This window comes from Sceloporus undulatus, chromosome 2, assembly GCF_019175285.1.
Source record: "Sceloporus undulatus isolate JIND9_A2432 ecotype Alabama chromosome 2, SceUnd_v1.1, whole genome shotgun sequence".
Lineage (NCBI taxonomy): Eukaryota > Metazoa > Chordata > Lepidosauria > Squamata > Phrynosomatidae > Sceloporus > Sceloporus undulatus.
The window spans coordinates 203027718-203047357 of NC_056523.1; the positions used below are offsets into that span (position 1 = coordinate 203027718).

At 38.4% G+C, this 19640-nt stretch overlaps 1 protein-coding gene across 1 annotated transcript in view; it reads right to left on the minus strand.

Moving 5' to 3' along the window:
• Nucleotides 1-19640, minus strand: part of LINGO2 (leucine rich repeat and Ig domain containing 2) — a 774940-nt gene that overhangs the window by 592968 nt on the left and 162332 nt on the right. Inside the window, exon 2 of the mRNA XM_042449989.1 lies at nucleotides 8658-8763. The gene's annotated coding sequence lies outside the window, so the exon portion shown is untranslated. The remainder of the gene's footprint in view (nucleotides 1-8657; nucleotides 8764-19640) is intronic.

A 19640-nucleotide genomic window follows, 5' to 3' on the forward strand; every position in this document is an offset into this window, starting at 1 on the left:
TCTGCTTAAAATGTAAATTACTATTCAGCTGATTTGGTTACATTCAAAGTTGAGAATATGTTACTTTTTATTTTACAAAGTACTATATATGCAAAATAAGCACAATTATATTTTCAAACATAGCAAATGCTTATACAAGGAACTCCAACAGGGAAGTTTAATAAAATTAAGGAGATAGCAATAGTACAACACGCAGCTCTTAATTCACAGTTTCTTTTTTAGGTACCAGCAGACAACTTGCATTGTCTTGCTGCTGTTTTAGCTACACGTTTTGTTGCTTATTAAGCACTTTTCTGCTTTTGCACAGCAAGCTACATGCTTTTTTGTCTACTCTCATAAATTACTAGCCACGAGAGCTTCATTTCTCAGGGAACAAAAGAATAGGCTTTCTGTACCCTTTCGTAACAGAGCATGGCACGTACTTCATTAAAGACGAAAGCAGCTATTTCACAAGGCATGGTTGACACTAGTACAAGAAAGCTACTGTTTAAATAATCATGTTTCCCAATATGTGTGTGTGTATGTGTGTGTGTGTGCATGTGTGTGTGTGTGTATATATATATATGTGTGTGTGTGTGTGTGTGTGTGTGTGTGTATATATATATATATATATATATATAGAGAGAGAGAGAGAGAGAGAGAGAGAGAACCCTTTATGAGCCGCCTTGGGCCCCAACTTGTGAGAAAGGCAGAATATAAATAAATAAATAAATTCATGCTATGAATAGTTTGTCACAGAAATGACAAAGAGAAGTTTCTTTTGAACAAGGAAAGCAATATTTTTGTTTGCACACACACACACATATATGGCAGTACACACACCTATAGATATATATATGAATGAAAATATTGCTTTCCTTGTTCAAAAGAAACTTCTCTTTAACATTTTTGTGACAAACTATTCGTAACATAAAGCGTTCTCTTTTTATATATGTTAACCTTCTAGACCATGCATAGGAATTGTGCAGCCCATCAGATGCTGTTGAACTGCATCTCTCACTATTGGCAATGCTGGCTAGGGCTGCTGGTGATTAAGGTCTACCTACCTTTGGAGAGCTAAATACATAATTACCATCCCCTCCTGTAAATAAAAAAAGGAGTTTATGGAGGATTTTATCTTGCAGTGAATTGCAGGCCCTATCTGTATGAGCCTGAATATTCTAGAAACAACACAGAGTATTCTGACCCCAGAGCAGCCTCAACACCCCTCATTACCTGGTGTTCCCATTGAAACTCTGGGTAGTTGCATGTATAATGTAGCAGCAGCTGCCATGGTACATTATTCCTTCTGAAGTCAGAATGAGGTGCCCAGCATCAGTAACATGGTTAGGCACATTGTTCTGACCTCAGAGCAAATGACACACAAAAGCGGTGGCCGAACCAGCATTGCAACTGAGAAAATTGGGAGCAAAAGGTGATTTTTTTAAAAAAAAGTTCATTATAAGGGGGTATACTTTGGGTTTGGTACTGAATGGGCTGGACATTGTCTGTACTGTTTTCACCAGAAACATGGTTTGGGCTGTGCATCATCTAAACTCCCTGCTGAGAGGTGAGGGAAGACATTTCATTCATCCTGCATAGAAAGGTGCAAAACAGAGGGGTCATTGGGAACACATTGAACCTTTCCCCCATCTCTATACAAGAAGAATGCCCATAATAATGTTTGTTCCCACTGGTTTCTTATATGCAATATAAAAGGTACGGGAAAGGGGGGGGGAACCTCTTTCAATTACCCCATAGTTTCTAAAATATTTCAGATGTTAAAACAGCAGCTCATGTACTGTTTACACCTTCTATGTGTGTGTCTACACTGGCCAAATAAAATGATCTCACATGGTGACATGCCCTGTGAAGAAGCTGGAGATTCAGAGGTGGAAGCAGAGGAACCCGCCTTGAGCATGACCCCGGTCTCTCAGTGCCTATGCCAGCAGAGACTGCTGCCAATGAGGACAGGCAGGAACCCAGAACCAGTGCAGAAGTTCCTGCTAGCTTGGGCAATGAGGAGGAGGAGAAGGAAGCCTTCCTTCAGCCAACAAAGATCTGAAAAGAGAGACTCGGCATCACTCACAAAAAATGTATAACAAATGTCGAGCAATTAGGGAACAGCTGCACCAGTGAGAGCTGGAGATAAAAGCCTGGGAAGAACACCAGAACTTTTGTCAGAAGTTAACTGACTTCCCTGGTGAAAGCATCCTTGTTGGAGGCTCTCTTGTTGCCTGATTTCCTTGACTGGACACTTACACTTTGGACTGATAATTCTGTTTGTTGAAACCCTGGACCCTTGGATTGGTAGACTATTCTGATTACTCGAACCCTGACACTCAGACTGGCTAAACAACCTTGCTTTCAGAGCCCTTGGTATGCTCTGGCTTCTGGCTGTCTGATACCCAGGACTTAATTGTACTGTATTTTCTTGTTCTTTTCCTTTGCCATTATCTTTGTTTGTTTTCCTTGCTAATAGCTGCTGTCTGCTTTCCCGGACACATAGGTTTTTCAGTGAGCTGTCCAAATGATGTACAGAATAATGAGGGCCAAATCTGGAAGTTCCCATTGTCTCAGGACCTTAATCAAGAGGAGAAGAAAGTGGACATTTTTCCTGGTTTGGAGTAGAAAATCTGGATATTAGCTTGTGTGTGTGCATTGTATTCCATAGCAATGTCGGTGTGAGGATGGGGGAAGGAGTTCAGATATATGTACATTTACATGTACTAGAGAGAGAGAGAAAAAACTTGAGTGATCACAGTTGTGTGGCTGAACATATTGTGATTTATCAGACTACAGTGAGTTTGACAGGGAAAACTGTATGGACAGTTCTCTCAAATCACCTTGGTGTGTGCAGGAATCATGAAGACAAGCATGAGGTTGCTGCAGATCATGACAATGCAGAGGCAAACTGAGTTTTCCTGTCAGTGTACATGCGTCCTATGTCACCTATGAAGCCCAGAAGTTACACTTGCAACTACTTTACATCCTGAGGGAACACAGTGATGTTTTGTTCTCTTATCTGCAAAGGGAAACTATAATGGTAAATAATATCTTAAAAATGTTTTTAAATTATGTACTAAACAAGTAAATAGACAATAGTTCTCCCATGGGTGTTCTAGGCAATGAGGCAGTATATAACTGAATACTAATGCTGCAGATTAATGTCAGGAGAAGATAGACGATCTTGATGTCTTTTCAGTCATCTCTGGTTGTTCACAACTGGAAACATAACACTAGGGGAAATGATCAGGGGAAATGATAAAAGATCACGAAATTACATTTTAAAAACCAAGTGTAATGTATCAGTTCATTCCTCACAGTAGTTAATTTGAACTTCATATTAGAAAGCTTAAGTGAGGAGATCCAGACCAGCACAGAAACTCCTTTTTATTATACTAACACAAGCATTTAGTTACTTCCTTTTAACAGAAAGATTGAATTTGTAGAACACCCAAATTATTAAAGCCTCAGGGCAGAAGCCAATGTTGCACACACAGAAACTTCACTCCCCCCCCCCCCCCCCCCCCAAAAAAAAATTGTTTTCCTTCTCTTTCTATCCTCCCACAGTCCTTTGTGTCCCTAGAATAGAAAGCATACCTTCCACCTATCAGGTACAATGTTGCAATAAAGAACATGCTTGAAAACCTCTCCAAAAGCCAAGGAACATGAGGCTCAAAGGAGCATAGCCCAAAAAATATAGCATTATTTCCAAACAATTACTATTTTTGCACAGCTTCTAGAGAAGAAGCTAACCAAAAGAGTTCATAGAAATGCCATCAGTAAGCGACAGCTTAGTCTTGAGCTAACTGTAATGCCATACCCTCCAACATTTAATAGATGGAAACTGGGACACATGTAGCTGAGGAAACTCAGAGGGGTCAAAATGCCAAAAGTGATTAAAGAGGAAGAAAACACAAGTTACGAATGGCTGCAGCAGTTTGCTTTTGCCTGAGCTTAGTGGAAGGGACTTTCTATACTCTCCTCTGCTCATAGCTGAGCTGAGTGCAAACTACTTTTGCATTTTGAGCTCCATTTGCAGCAACTGAGGTGAGCTCAGGAAAATGGGGGGAACTCAAAGAAGGAGAGAGAAACTGGGACATTTTGAGGGTGGCTGAAAATGTGGGGAGACAGAGGATTTACTGGTACTGTTCCTGCTAAATCAGGACAATAAGAGGGTATGTAATAGGGCACTCCAACAACTTAGCTTCTTATTTGTAGTCGGAGACAATTCAGAAATTAGAAGAAAATTACCATCACGATAGCAAAATATATCCTAACACAACCTTCTGCTATCTCTCGAGTTCAGCTCTGAAAGCAATGTGGGTTTTTGTTCCAGCGACTATTCTAGGAAGAATTTAATTTGTATTTAGTGTTTGTTTCCCTGAGTTAACACTGAGCCTCCATGGGACAGGTGGAGCATAAGTAAGTTCCCATGGAGATTACTTATTACAACTGACAGTACATTTCATACTTCCTGCTAGCATAACTACCACAAAGAGGATGTAGAGAGAGTGTGGAATTGAATTTTATACTACACTGCAAAGATTTTTCATACCTTTTTTAATTGGATACATTCCAGAGATTAATAGTGGAGTACACCATGGGTTCTGTTCACAGATATTATCTCCTATATTCAGAATTTTAAAGAGACATTCAAAGAAATCAGTGTAATGGATTGGGCAGTTGTCATTCAGTATAGGAGATTCAAGTTCAACACCTTTCTCACTCAGCCATGAAACTCATTGGATAGCTTTGGGCAAAGTATAACTTTCTTCATGGGGTAATTTTGAAAATAAATGAAAGGAACAGTACAGCATTATGCACACTGAAATATACTGCAAAATTAGTAAAAAAAAAATCAAATTGCTTGGAATTTAATTCAAATGCAAGAACCTTAAAGGTGCTTGCAGTATAACCTTCAGGGCAGTATCTGCAGAATTGCTGAAATGTAATACATATCTGTTCAACTGTGCATTTAACTAAGGCTATAGTAACAGGCTATTAAAGGGGGGGGCAGAAAAAGGAGACACACCACTAAAAACACTTAAGCATTTCTACTGTAAATTTTTAGCAGCAATTCTCAATTATTTTACTGGTTCTTGCACCTAGCCCTTGTAAATAATGATGCATCAAACAATTTATTTATTATGCTTTACATCAATGTTCTGTTTTTTCCCTTGACAGAGACCCTAAATTGCCTGCAGAAAGTACTGTACAGTGAAACAACTTAATAAAATTGAACACATATACAAATAGCTCCACACATAATACATATATACACACACATAAATCAGAAATACACAACTGAACTGTCAGATACTGGATTTTAAAAAATAAGTTTAACTCATAACTATGGTAATGTGGCCCTGACAGCTCTATATACAGGACAAACACTAAAGGAGAAGACATATTCTACAAATAATGTTTTAGAACACACAGGTCTTAAGATGGTCTATAGTTGCAGACCAAGTTAGAGGTCTGACTGAAATGTCCAGACTCTGATATTGATGCAAAAATAATAGGACACAACGGTTAGGGCTTTCCATGAACTTCTTACCAACAATGCTAAATTAGCTAGGATATTTTTTTCTTTAAATGTGAAAAAGAAGGATTAATTTTCAGATACATCATATCTATTTGGGAAATTAATCTAGTGTTTCCAGCTTAACTAAACTTTAGGAGAGAAAGGAAAGGCTCCCCCATCAACACCAAATTTGTACCATGATCAGATTCACCTGGAATGGGAAGGTATTTAGATATCAAACCTATCAGTGGACACCAAAGGAAGCCAATTAATATAATTTGAAGAGAAGCATGCTCCCTTCTTTTCCTATGTTGTAGTAGTAGTAGTAGTAGTAGTAATAATAATAATAATAATAATAATAATAATTATTATTATTATTATTATTATTATTATCAGCCTGCCTCTCTCTATGGATTGAGGTGGGTTACAATAAAATGATAAAATGCATAATGTAAAAACTGAAAAGGAAGTTCCCTGAGCTTGAACAGTTAAGACGCAATATCCAGCTACACATTCATACACACACCTTCACTTGTTACCCAATAATTTTCATATGTTCAGGTTCCAACTGAATTGTTCTCAGATGTTGGCTCCATACAGGAATGTGATCAAGTTATATTTTCACCACCAACAACCCAATTTATATCCAAATGTCCATGTGCAAGTGCTAGCATGGTGTAGTGGTTTGGCTGTTGGACTAGGAGACCAAGATTCAAATCCCCATTTGGCCGTGGGTGACCTTGGGCAAATCACATTCTCTCAGCATCAAAGAAGGATAATGGCAAACCCCCTCTGAACAAATCTTGCTAGGAAAATCTTGTGATAGGTTCACCTTAGGGTTGCCATAAGTCAGAAATGAGTTGAAGGCACACAACAGCAATCCATATGAAAAAGTAGAAAGGGGGGAGGGAACAGCACTATCAATAGAGCCAAACAATTACACAGAACTGGCAACAAGATACATTTCATCAGCTGCAGATTGTCATGGTTTTACCTAGGCCCTGCTATTTGCAAGAGGCTATTTGAGTACACAATGTCAATTACATAGCTTAAACACTTTAGGACATCATTAGGTATTCTGGAGAGTTGCACAATTTTATTAGGTATTTTTCCTCTCAAATGCTTTGGATGTAGAAACAAGTCATCTATGGTGTGGGACAGACCACCCAAAAAAGCCGGATTCTCAGTGCCTGTTTTTCCGCTGGCAGGAAGCCACAGCTGCACAACTATGTGGCTTCCCCACCGATGGAAAAAGTATACGCAAAAAGTGGGTTCTTCTAAAGCCGCATTAGCAGCATAACGAGTGTGCCACTGGTGCACTGGTTACATAAGTGCCGCACAGCACCATGCAGGTGTCGCATGGTGCTTATGTAACAATGGCGGTGCCATGTATACAGGGCGCCGCCATTGTTATGCCCTTGTCATGTGCTAGGGTTGTGGGGCATGTGGGCGCTCCACCTCTAGGCAACCCTAGCACATGATGAAGGTGTCGCAAAGGGCCCGTATGTACAGGGCCAATGTCTCAAAGGTGTAAGTGTACATTGGTGTGATTTTATGACACTTGTCTCATCCCAGGGGAGGGTAGCAAACAGCCCATCCCGACTCCAACTCCTCCGTCATGGAGGGCGGGGGGGGGGATGGCCAATGTACATGGGGAACACTGGAGTTTGATTTAGCATTCACTGTAGGAGTTTTAATTATGCCAGATATCTCACAAGCAGAGAAATGCCACTAATGAACTAAGAGTTGAAAATACCAGCTTGATCTCACATTATCTTCTGATCAGCCAGAAATAAAGACAGAAATGCAAATATCAATTCAATTTCTCTTTCTACTTCATCTGTTACACAAGATTTACAGTTCCACACACTTCAGATATTTGGTTGGTTAAGGTCCTCAACAAGTGCCCCCATAAGCATTTTTCTTCAGAACTATGAACCTGCCAAAATGTGTCAGAGAATGGTATCCATTGGTGTCATGGAAGACGTTTTTAAAAAATCAAGGCGATGTAATGGAGGAGCATTACTGTTAAAGCTGTGTGCTGTATTTGAAGAGACCACAGATGTATGTTGAAGAAGCCAAAAGGAGTGCACACATCTAAATAAAAATCCCACAAGAATGAGTCTCAAGAGTGTAGCATTTGTGTCACTTAAAAAATAAAGTTGGATACATTTGAAAGAAAATATCTTATGTAGATAGATATATCCATTTTGTTCATCGTGGAACTGGATAGTAGAAAGATATGTTCTAAAAATAGGTGCTCAAAAGTACGTGCTGCTGTTGAAACACCCTCATGAATGTGTTCATTATGCCTTATTTGTGTCCATACTGAAGAATATTGCAGGCCAAACCATATTAAACAAGCAACTTGTTGAGGATGGTACCAAAAAAAAAAAAAAAAAGACTTTTGGTCTGCTGAGAGATTAAAAAATGACCACTGAAGCCATTGTCCAAGTGACAAAAAGAAGGAGAAAGGTTCTTGATAAATGTGTGGAAAGTTTGAGTAGCCTGGATAATTTGTCATCCTCTCGGGGATAACGTTTAAACATTTATGGAGCTGATGGGGAATAGATAATAAATACCCAACATATACATAACATACCAATTTCAGCTTCCCCCCTTATTTTATTTTATTTTTTGTTTGAAAAAAAGGTATCTCTGAAGTGCAGCTTTAGAATCCACCCTTAAGCTGCTGCTGAAAAATGAAAGCCTTGAACAAAAACCAGGCTTTTAGATAACAGAGCTTTGCTTTCATCCATAAATTCCTTGTAAGATGAGACATTTATCACACGTGTTTACATCAAGGCATTACAAGTTCAGAAAAGAAAGCCCTGCCCCAAGGTCAAAACACACTTGAAGGGAAGAAAAGTTCTAAGGAACAAACAAACCCCATGAATTTCTATGGATTTGCATCTCAGACAACATTGTTCTCAGTTGTTTATAACATTTCAGAAGCATGTAAATGATGGTTTGCACAGGCAGATGACTGCAGGTAAAATTGTTGAAAGGATTTCAGGCTCTTTCAGGTTTGGCTACTATTTGATGAACAAGGCTTATGTCAGGATTGTATTGTTACCTCATTGTACCACTTCTAGCATTGATTTAAAGTTATCCAATGACACAGTATCCAAAGTGTATGTAATCTTACCGTCTAGCAAAGTAATTTCTGTCTTCTTCATTCAAGCTGGGATGTGTGTCAAGAGAGCCCCAAAAAGCATAATTCTGTATTTTGAAATGTTATCCTCCAGGATTTCCTGTTAAGGAACAAATACATTTTGTCAGAATTAAAGCACACACACACACAAATCATAATCTGAGTGAATAAAGTCACAATCTAAAAACAAAAAGGCATCAACAGCATAAAAGTATATCAAGAATCTGCAATAAATTCAGGCTCCTTGGGGCAAGGGCTTGCTTTCTTATACTCATTGACACACACACACACACACACACACACTCACACACACAAAATCTAATGTTTAGGAAATCTGAAGCAGGGATTCAAGAGAAAAAAAAATCTGGATAAACTACCATAGAAGAAGGCAAATTCTAAAATATTCTGCTCCCAGGTCTTTTACTATATTTAAATTTTCTTATTACAGTATTCCTTTATCTACAGTTCTGAAATCGGAAATACTCCAAAATCCAAAAATTTCCACATGGGTGACTGAGTTAGTGGCACCTTTGCTTTCTGTTGGTTCAGTGTACGCAAACTTTGTTTCATGCATATAATTAAAAATATTCTGTATAAGATCACCTTCAGGCTATGTTTATAAGGTGTACACAGAATATAAATGAATTTTAATGAATATATAGAGACTTGGGTCCCATCTCCAAGATATCTCACTATGTATATGCAAATATTCCAAAATCTGAAAAAGAAAATCCAAAATTCAAAATACTACTCCCAGGCTTTGCAGATAAGGGAGACTTAACCTGTATCTAAAACATCTCAGGTTTCCCCCCTCCCACACACAAAAAAGATAACATATCTTTTATCAAGAGAAAAATCACGTCTCTGTTCACTGAGTTATCTGCTCACATGAGGACTGTAACTCATGCAAGTTACTCTTCTATGAACCAGAAAAAATGTAACAGGATGTAAAACTTTCCATATATCTGAAGCTGCCATACTACACTGATCATGGAAGTGGAACATGCCAATGTGTCCACATCCCTGCAGAAATGAAACAGAGAAGTGCACTGGACTGGTAGTTTAATGATGCTCCAGAAATGGCACATGGCATCATTATCTTCTATACTTGCTGGTGGCAGGTGAGCTTAGGAGGTGCAGAACAGGCTATATAACACCCCCTGCCCTGGCCTACAACATTTGCCTCACTCCCTCCTCCTAGCATCTGCTTCCTAAAACAATTGCCTCCTTGGTAGATCTAGCCTTGTGTCAGTACAATGTGCCTCACAGGGTTCTCACAAGAATAATGGCTGAAGACTGCAGTAGAAAGAAGGACAGCTTGGCAGGTTTTTAAATGTAGATTATGTTTACACTATAGGAATGTAAAGATTATAAAGAACATTTCTCATCTTTGGCAACATAGGCCTCCTTAGTATGAGACTAGCCTCCAGGAGAGTTCTTGTGGCTAGTGAGAAAATGAAACAAGGAGTGCTTTGCTTTTCATTAATGCCTCCATACTTCATACAAGAAATGTCCCTGCATGACACCATTGTGACCCCCCCCCCTGAGGCAACACACACCACTCATATACACACACACAACCACACACAGAAGTGAGTACAGAGTGACTGGATGGCCCTTGAGGTGTGGAAAAACTTAATAGAAGGCTGATGGATAAAAAAGACTGTCGAAGAAGACTGCTGTTTCGCAGAATAAACTGTTGCAGGTCTTGTAGTTTTGTGCAAGCTCACAATTAGTGCTAAACTTCTTCTCTTGCTGAAAAGGGGCAAGAAATATCTTACCTTCTCACAGGCAAGGATTAAAATGGGATATCTCATTCTCACATATGAGAATGAGACAAGCAAGCATTTATATTCAATTGTTAGCTAAAGTAGGGAACCATCCATGAAAATGCAAGATAGCAATATACATAAGCAATAAAACCAAACAAACAACTAAATAAAATCCCTGGGGGGAAAACACAGAGTAACAACAATGATTATAATTTACACTTACAAATCAGATTTTACCATTATATAAGGGATACCATTTTAGTATGCTATTGTATTTGATGGGACTTATCTTCAGATTTTGGTACCCAGAGAGGGTCCTGGAACCAAATCCCAGTGGATACCAAAGGCCCACTGTATTGATGTACCATCTATGTGCCACATGGTGCTCATGTACAGATAGTCACATCTAAATCTACAGCTAAATTACCTCCACCCTCAAATTCCTAGCAAGCTGCTGAGGTTGCTCAAAATTAGGAATGGGTGAGAATTGTGCTGAGTTTGTTTTATTTATTTTTAATTTTTTAATAAGGACTCTCCCATTCATACATGTCTTCATAAATTTGATGTGAAAAACTCAAGGTTAAAAGGGATGTAAGAAAAGAGCAGAACAGACATATTTTCCTTTACAGCAGAGTTCTCTGGGGGCTTGGCTTTTTAAGACTGGCACTTAACCTACATGTATTGACCCATGTTAGTGGTGAATTAGGGCTATCACCTTCCTTTCCTCCCTCCCCCCTCACAGACATCTTATCTTGAACAACTGTAGAATGAGCAGTTACAATAATGATGTACAGATCAAACATCATCTCCTCTGGCTGCGTTTATAGTAAGTCAGGTGCTCTCATCTGCCCCATCCTCCACATAAAGCTCTTTTCTGATATTTTCTCATGCTACTGGATATTAAGTGACAAATAACACATTTTAAGATGCCAGAATGATGCCAGATTCGGAATGGGTAAAATCCAGTGCTACCAAATTCCACGGTGGATTTAGCCACCATCTTTAGATTCTAGGGATGCAAATCCTCAATTATTTCATCCTCACCTTTGAGGACAAATGATTACATTGATTTTCTCCCTGCTGTGGGGGAAAATGTGTATTTCTCTGCAGTATTCTCTTTGCAGTCAGATATCTTAAAGTACTGATGAAGAATTATTCCACTGTGAAGAAGGGTGTGTGCATGCCCAAAGAAAAACAAAAAATGTTTTCTGTTCAGAAAACAGGTTATTTTTCACTGCCTGTCCTCATGTTCTGTATATAAAACAGGTCTGCTGTGCAAAGAAAAGAAGTAATTTTCTCCGCAAAGCAATTCCTTTGCAACACTTTGAGATATCCGAAAGCAAGGGAACACTGTGCAGAAGTCGTGCTGGTTTATTATCCTTTTTGACAGGGTTTCCCAAATGTCAGGAAAGCCGCCTTTTGACTTTGGAATGAATAATTATCAGTATTCCTTCCGGTCCTGCTAAATACAGTGTGTTCCTTTATGGGAGCACACCACAATTTGCAATTTTCTTCATGAATGAAATGGAAAGATCTTGACCATTTAAAAGGTTAGACATAGGAAAAAATAAGATTGACATATTGCAATCCTAATAAAAATTGAACAGGAGTTTTTTTTAAAAGAACTTAACAAAAATGCCAGGCATCAGTCTTATAAGTTTCACATAATATGGTACTTTCAGTTAATTCCATCTTATTTTTGTTACCCGGCTTCTACTTCTAAGTATATTTTCTCTGCCATCAATACATTCTCTTTTTTATTCCTAGTAAAATACAAATTATGCAACTAGCTTTCACAGCATTCCCCCGCATCCACCCCGGCATCATTAATTAGAATCATGCCTCTGAAATACATTTGCCACAGCTCCAATCAACTTTTTTCTTTTAAGAATCCTTCATCCTAGTATGTATTTTAGCAGGGTTGGTGTGGGGAATCCAGAAATATAGAAATAGTACTGAACTATAATCACCATCCATTAGCTTCTCTGTTTCAGCAGCCTAAACCCTTTTGTATCTAACTGCACACCTCCTCATTAACCATGTCTCTTTCTCTTCAGTATAAGCAAACAGAAGAAATTTTCAGTCCCTCATAAGCCAATTACTTTGCAGAAAGAATAATAAATATAGTCATTACAGAAAAGCAAATGTGCTTGTGGTCTTCACTGGCATGTGACTATAAGTGTGCATGGTGTACTTGCTGTGTCCTTGTTCACTTAATCACCAGTGCCCACTTTGCCAACTGTGCCATTGCTGAAGATAGCTTGCTTCCTAGCATAACTGTTGTTAGTGAGTTTATTTCAGGGATATGCAGAACCTCTTGAGAAACCTTGACAATCTTAACAAAGTTATGTTTTCACCCTTGAAATTCCTCAAAGTGAAACCAAGCACAATCTCTGAATTGGCATCAAAGTTCTGCTTTAGATAAAACTTTGCAGCAACTCTAGTCTCAGATAGGGATGAAAAAATTCTGTTGATTTATCTCTCCTTCCATTTGATATATTCTTCTTCAGGTTCTTTTCATCTCAGGTATGAAAAAAACCAACTCTCAAATGTTGATATATTATACAAATATGGACCAATATCAAATCCCCTCCTCCCCCACTTTCCACTAGCCAAATTCCATGAGTATAGTTATTACCAGGATGAAAGAGGACCATGTTGTACCTGTGGACCATACAAGTTTTATAGATGAGTAATCTCTCACCCAAAAGAGGCAGAACAATCATTCAGCATAAACAAGTTTGAATACTACATTGCAGGAATTCAGCCTAAGTACTCAGAGCCCTGGGCTTAGATGTGCAAATCTGCAAATCACACCAATAATTTTTTTACAAAAGGTTTTTAAGCTTCTTCACCCTGAATGTGAAATTTGTGAATTTCCATACATTATTATAAACAAATAAAACAAAAGTGAAAATTTAACCATATCTAGCGATCGTCTTTACCCACAATTTGGAGAGTTTTATTGGTAGCCTAAGACTCCGAACAAGACAGTTGAGACAAGCAAAGTATAGATTAACAACTTGCCTCATGTTTTGGAAGATTCCTGTTGAATATGTCCAGAAACTTTCCAAGCACCATAGGCCTAATAATGTTTTGTGTGAACACAAGAATCTAGATTCACCTCAAAATCTTTCTTAGGAGAGAAATGTACAACTGAAACATCATGTTTCTAACTCTGAAGGGAGCTCATCTGCAGTTTGAAAAACCTATCCCAGTTCAACCATCTTTAAAGACAGAATATGATATGGACACCACCCCCAATTGGTATTTAGCCCCTACTATTCTGAAAGTGCATGGAAAGATACCCTGTACTAGATTTTATATAAACCTGTACTGAATTTATGGGAAAGGTGAGATATGCTCTTTTAGAGGGATGGTTTCTTTATATTACCCTTACTTATCTTCAGTTTCTTCTTTGCTATGTTTTCTGTAATCTAATGTTTTCTTAAGTTCTTCTACATCAACAGTATTATCTTGACTTTGGTTATTTGCTTTGACCTACTCCCAAGCTAGGAGCTCTCTTTCTAACTTGCTCCCTCCCTCCCTCTGTGTGAAATGTTTCTGCTTTGTACAGTATCTGCCTCCAGAAACCCTTAATCTATTATATGTCTTGATTCAGAATTCTTTAAATCATATTGTGATCCTTCAATTCATTTCCTAAGCCATCAGTTTCCATACTTTGCTTAACATTTTCTGTTGGGTCAACCCATTTAAGAGAGAAAGCCTAAAGGAGTGAATCCAGTTTTCAAAATGTGATGTAAAAAACTAGTATCTTTATGCATAAAACCTAGGGCCTGAATATCCTGAAGGGAGCAGAACGTGTGTGATCTCAGAAATTAGGCAGGGTCAGCCTTGACTGGTACTTATTTGAGGTCTACCAAGGAATACCAGTGATTATAGGCAGAGAAAGACAGCAGCAAACCACCCCTGGGAATCAGTATCCTAATCATAGTTCACACCATGATTGTTGTTATTAACTGTTGAAAATCTAATGAAATTTATGGAGCCACCAGGTGACTTGAAGACACATACACACACAAGCACACATAGACACATGAAACTTGATGGGCCAGTAGTGCAACTCTGTAATTTTATTGTACTTGAAAGTACCTGTAAGCGCATAAAAATGCTTGCTTGGCACACAGTAAACTCGGAAACAATTTGACATGTACATTTGCATCTCATTTCTACCTAAACCAATTTACACCATCATCACCTTTTCTTTTTTTTCCCTGAGAAAAAAAGCTCATCATGCATGACATTGCATACAGTTGGTAGCCTCATTTCCAGTTTCTGTCCTTGACTGAGCCCCAAACTAGTTCATTATTTCCAATTTCCTAGATTGCTGCATATTAATTACAACTCGAGACACAAAGACAAGCTTCAAGGGAATGCTCCTGATCCACATTTGTATTTAAATGGTAGAGAACAGGAAAGAAAGTCAAGTGATGTCCAGGGTTCTTCTCACTCAAGTAAAAGTGGATCTGTCCTCTCTCCACTAGAAAAATAGAAAGCCAGAGTGAGGTTGAGGTCTGCTTTTCATCTCTGAATATTTTTTGCTGAAGAGAACTCTGTGGAATTCACAGGATCACCACCAGTTGTCAGGAAATTTAAAGGCACATGCACATACATATTTTCCAGATGAAATTATAGAGCTGACCACAGTGCTGAAATTCACTGTCTAGTAACTAGTTATAGAAAACCGGATAAGCTGAGCACACATGAGCTCAAATTATTGTATGTATGAAGGGAGATAAAAGTCAGGGGATTTATTGTGTGGGAGAAAGGATCACACTTCTTCTGGAAGAGCTGTAAGTCTCCAATGAACAAATGGCCTCAAGTCATGCCATTCCATTAGCTATTCTTGCTTGTTAAGAGGTTAGTCGGATGCATGGAAGTGAATAGTTTATGGCATATGTCCCACTTCATTTTAGGGGGTAAATATTTCTGATACATCTGAGGCTGCTGCCAGACTGCAGAATTAATGCAGTTTGACATTGCTTTAACTGTCATGGGCATACCCTATGGAATCCTGGGATTTGTAGTTTGTCATGACATCAGACCTTTCTGACAGAGAAAGTTAAATATCCCAGAATTCCATAGCACTGAGCCATGGTAGTTAAAGCAGTGTCAAACTGCATTAATTCTGCAGTGTAGATGCAGCCTAAGTATGCTTCATATCAGATTTACTTTGGTAAAACTAGTTTCAACACAATTGGAGTCAATATATTCTATCAAAGATAGACTGCATCTAGATAACCTAATACACATTGAAAAACCAAAATTTCACAATTGGTCTTTTAAATTCATCACTAACAGTAATTATAAACATGATAATCTATAGACCCAAAAGAGCCAGAGATAGTTCTTTATTGTGGAAAGATTTTTCCCTGTCAGATGAGTAAACAAGCCTTCTTTACCAGAGCAGCAATTTTCAAACTATTTGCCTTCATGGTTAATATTCATATTAGGTTGTCCACCTAAATACTAATCTTTGGTCACACATCCCATTATACGTTGCAAAAGTTTTCCTATAGTGTGCAAAAGCTTCCAGTGGCCCCACCATTTACAAGAAACATTAAAGAGCTATTTCAGACCTCATCACCATTTGACAGGAAGGAGAATGCATGCCTACAACATACCTCTGTAGCTTCACATTGCAAGAAAAAAAATGGTAGCAATGGTAAATTGTGAGGTGCAAAAAAGTAAAAAGAGAGAGACAGAGACAGAGAGAAGGCAATGCATACATACAGTGTGCACACAAATTGTTTTGTTTTGTTTACCCTAACATCACAGAAAAAACATTATTTCAGAAAGCTATTCTAGCAATTTTGTCTCTGGCTGGATCAAATCTACTCTAAAGTGAATGAGTTCTAATTACCTATTCCATCCCAAATACTTTGCATTACAACAAGAGTAACAGAAAGTAGTATATTGGTGCTGGGACTATCCATTTCCCTTCAAGCTGTTCTGAGGACTGCAGCGAAATTCAGAGGAAACAAGAAAGGCTGACCGCACAGCAGATGGCATGATTGTTCCTGCTAATCGAAGATGTGGGGCTTTGACCCTGAAAACCCAGGTTCCACTATACTATGTGCCATTTATATGTGGAGCTTATCCACCTGACCTGACTTTCACTGTGAGGAATTTATGATAAGCAAATAGAGACAGAAAACCACTGATGCAACAAGCTAGAACAGGGAATGGAACACTAACCTCCAACAAAAGGTCATTCAGATGTTGTACTTTTTAACAGAACAATGCAAATGACCTGACTTATAGATTCCAGGTTTGTCATTCACACTACGGATCCCCATTATGTGCATCTCTGCGACTTCATTTTCTCAAACATGCTGGCACTCAAATAAACATGGAGTCAGTGATGCAAGTGTATTTGAAACACATTCAACTCATGCAGAGTTTAATCTTGAACTATCACAGGTCTATTTGTATCAGTTATTCTGACTGCTGACAATGCAAATCTTAAAAAAAAAACTTCAGGGAAAAAAACGGTATCGATCATGTTAGGTTAAGTGGGTTTTTCTGGCAACCCCCCAAACTTAATTGGGCACATTTGGTTTTATGTGAACAATGGAGATTTAACCTAGATTATTTTCACCATCTGAATAGCCCCCAAATCACACTTCCATTCTTGTACTCCCAGTGTCAGAACACAGGACAACAGAGGGCTGCCTAGTAAAAAGCCTCTTATATATTTACCTGTTGATAAGTATATTTTAAAAATCAGTCTTATGCATCTGGAATGTGTTAAATGGATTCTGATGCTCTATGAATTGCAATTCCCCCAGACACCAGGAACAAGAGTTCTCAGAAATTCAGATATTACAATGTTGGCATCTCATAAAATAGGTTAGACAGACTAGTTGCTCTCCCTAAAGTATAAAACTCTTCAGACCCAGTTGCCTGAAAGCCAATTAGCAAAGATGTTGTTCCTTGTGTTCTGGGAACGAAGGCTGTGATCTGAAAAGCAGTCATATAAATATTAATACCTCCAACTTGCTGTTCTGACATTTCACCCATCTGAAACAATAGTCCTGACATCTTATGCAAGGGAAGTCCTTTTAAGTCCTAAGTTCAGCTGATAGATTGGGTCCAGTTTATAAACTGAGTTGACAAGGAAAATCTATTAGCATTCTCAACTTTTAAACATACTTTAATGTAGAAAGAAATCTAGACAGGTTCAGAATGGAGCTTGTCCACATTCTAAATTGCAAAGCAGTACAACAGATGCATATATTCAAACAATTAAATCAAGGGTAGGCAACTTGCCCTTCTGAATCCAAACATTTATGATTTACAACATGTCTCAGTTTTAACCAATATAGTCAGTCAGGAAGGCCTGTAGAAGTTGTAAAACAGTTTTAGGTCCATAATTGCCCATCTCTTGGCTCAATCCAATGCTATTTCTATCTAATTTAAACCTACTTCATTTCAATGGGTCTGCTCTAGATAGGATTAGTGTATTTAGCTCAAGGTGGGAATCATGGAGATTTGAGTGTTGTTGGAAACTAGATCCCAATACTGGCTATACTGGCTAAGGCTGCTGGGAACTGCAATCCATCAACATCTGAATGACTGCATTTTGCCTAAATTCAGCCCATCAGTATCATAATCATAGTTCACACCATGATTTGCTGTTATTAACTGTTGCAGAGTTGACTTTGACCAATGGCAATTCTATAAATAAGAGACCTCCAAGCTATCCTATCATCATCTGCCCTGATCAGATCAAACCTTGTTTTTAATATGATATTTTTGGTACACACAGGATGACAAATCAAGCCTTGCCTGATTCTCTTACTAACTGGAAACTGATTTGTTTCTCTATATTCTCTCCTAGTTATAGCCTCTTATCCTAAATACAGGTTAAATATCAAGGCAATCCAATGCTGTGGCACACACCTTTCTGTAAGAACAATCCATAGCTTTTCATGATCTATGATGATTTTTAAAAAATAAATAAATAAAATTATTTGGTGCATTCCATTATCCAATGCATGTTTGCTATATGATCGCTGGAATTTTGGGCATCACTTTTCTCACACAAAAAAATATCGTGAAGGCCCTGTAGTTACTGCAATTCTTGGGGACTCAAATGTATATCAAACCTTTTCAGTCTGTGGGACATTGTGTTCCTCCCTCCATATTTGTTGACAAATTATAGTTAGGACTAGAATGGACTCTATTTTAGTTGTCTGAAGATGTTCTATTGGCATGTCATCTGTTTCTGGTGATTTATTTCTCCCAAGTGCTTTCAGGGTTAGCTGGTACTGGGTGTTAGCTGCTTCTTAATACAGTAACTCCCATCTTTTCCAGCTCTGCTTCCTGAGATCCTTTTCAATGGAGAGGCTGGGTACTGAGGCTGACCTTCCCAGTGTCATGCAAGCAATATGTTCTATGCCTGAGGTGTGGACCCTGTCTATATTCCGCACAGATAGAGTTTGAGTTTTTATACATATAGGCTAACCTTATTTCTAGAACCGGTGGTTAAAGAATGGATCCTTCTGCCTGTTTTTGTTTTCACTGTTTGCATTTTTAAGTCACACATTTGTTTCTGCATTTGCTTCCATTTTTAAGTACTCAGAATACATGTATTATTTGTTTGTGAATGAACATTCTCTCATACACATAGACACATATATACACATACATGGCAGTTCCCCCTAATATACATACTTTTTTCCCAAATACACTGGGCTCTTGGTATCATCTGGGGCTTGGGTGCAAGACCCTCCATGGATATCAAAATCCATGAATGCTCAAGTACCATTAAATACAATGGCACAGTAAACTGGTGTTCCTTATATAAAATGACAAAATCAAGGTTTATCTTTTTGGAATTTTAAAAATTATTTTCAAGCCATGGAAGGTTGAAATCTCTTGATACAGAATCTGTGGATACAGATTATTGTATTTTCCTTCCTATGTATCTTCTCAGAAGTTGTGACTGACACCCTATATCACACTGGTCAATACAGGGTCCTCTGGTTTCCCTTTCCACTCCCAGTGAAATGGATGTTACCCATCTCAGTGCACACCCCACAGCCAACTAGTGGCTGGAAGAGGGTGGGAGTGTCTGGTCAAGTTTCCACTGTTAATACAAAAGCATAGAAACTGCCCCTCCAGATCTCTAGATAGTACATCAGATGAAGATCTGGGAGTAAAATGTCTGTTCTTTTCT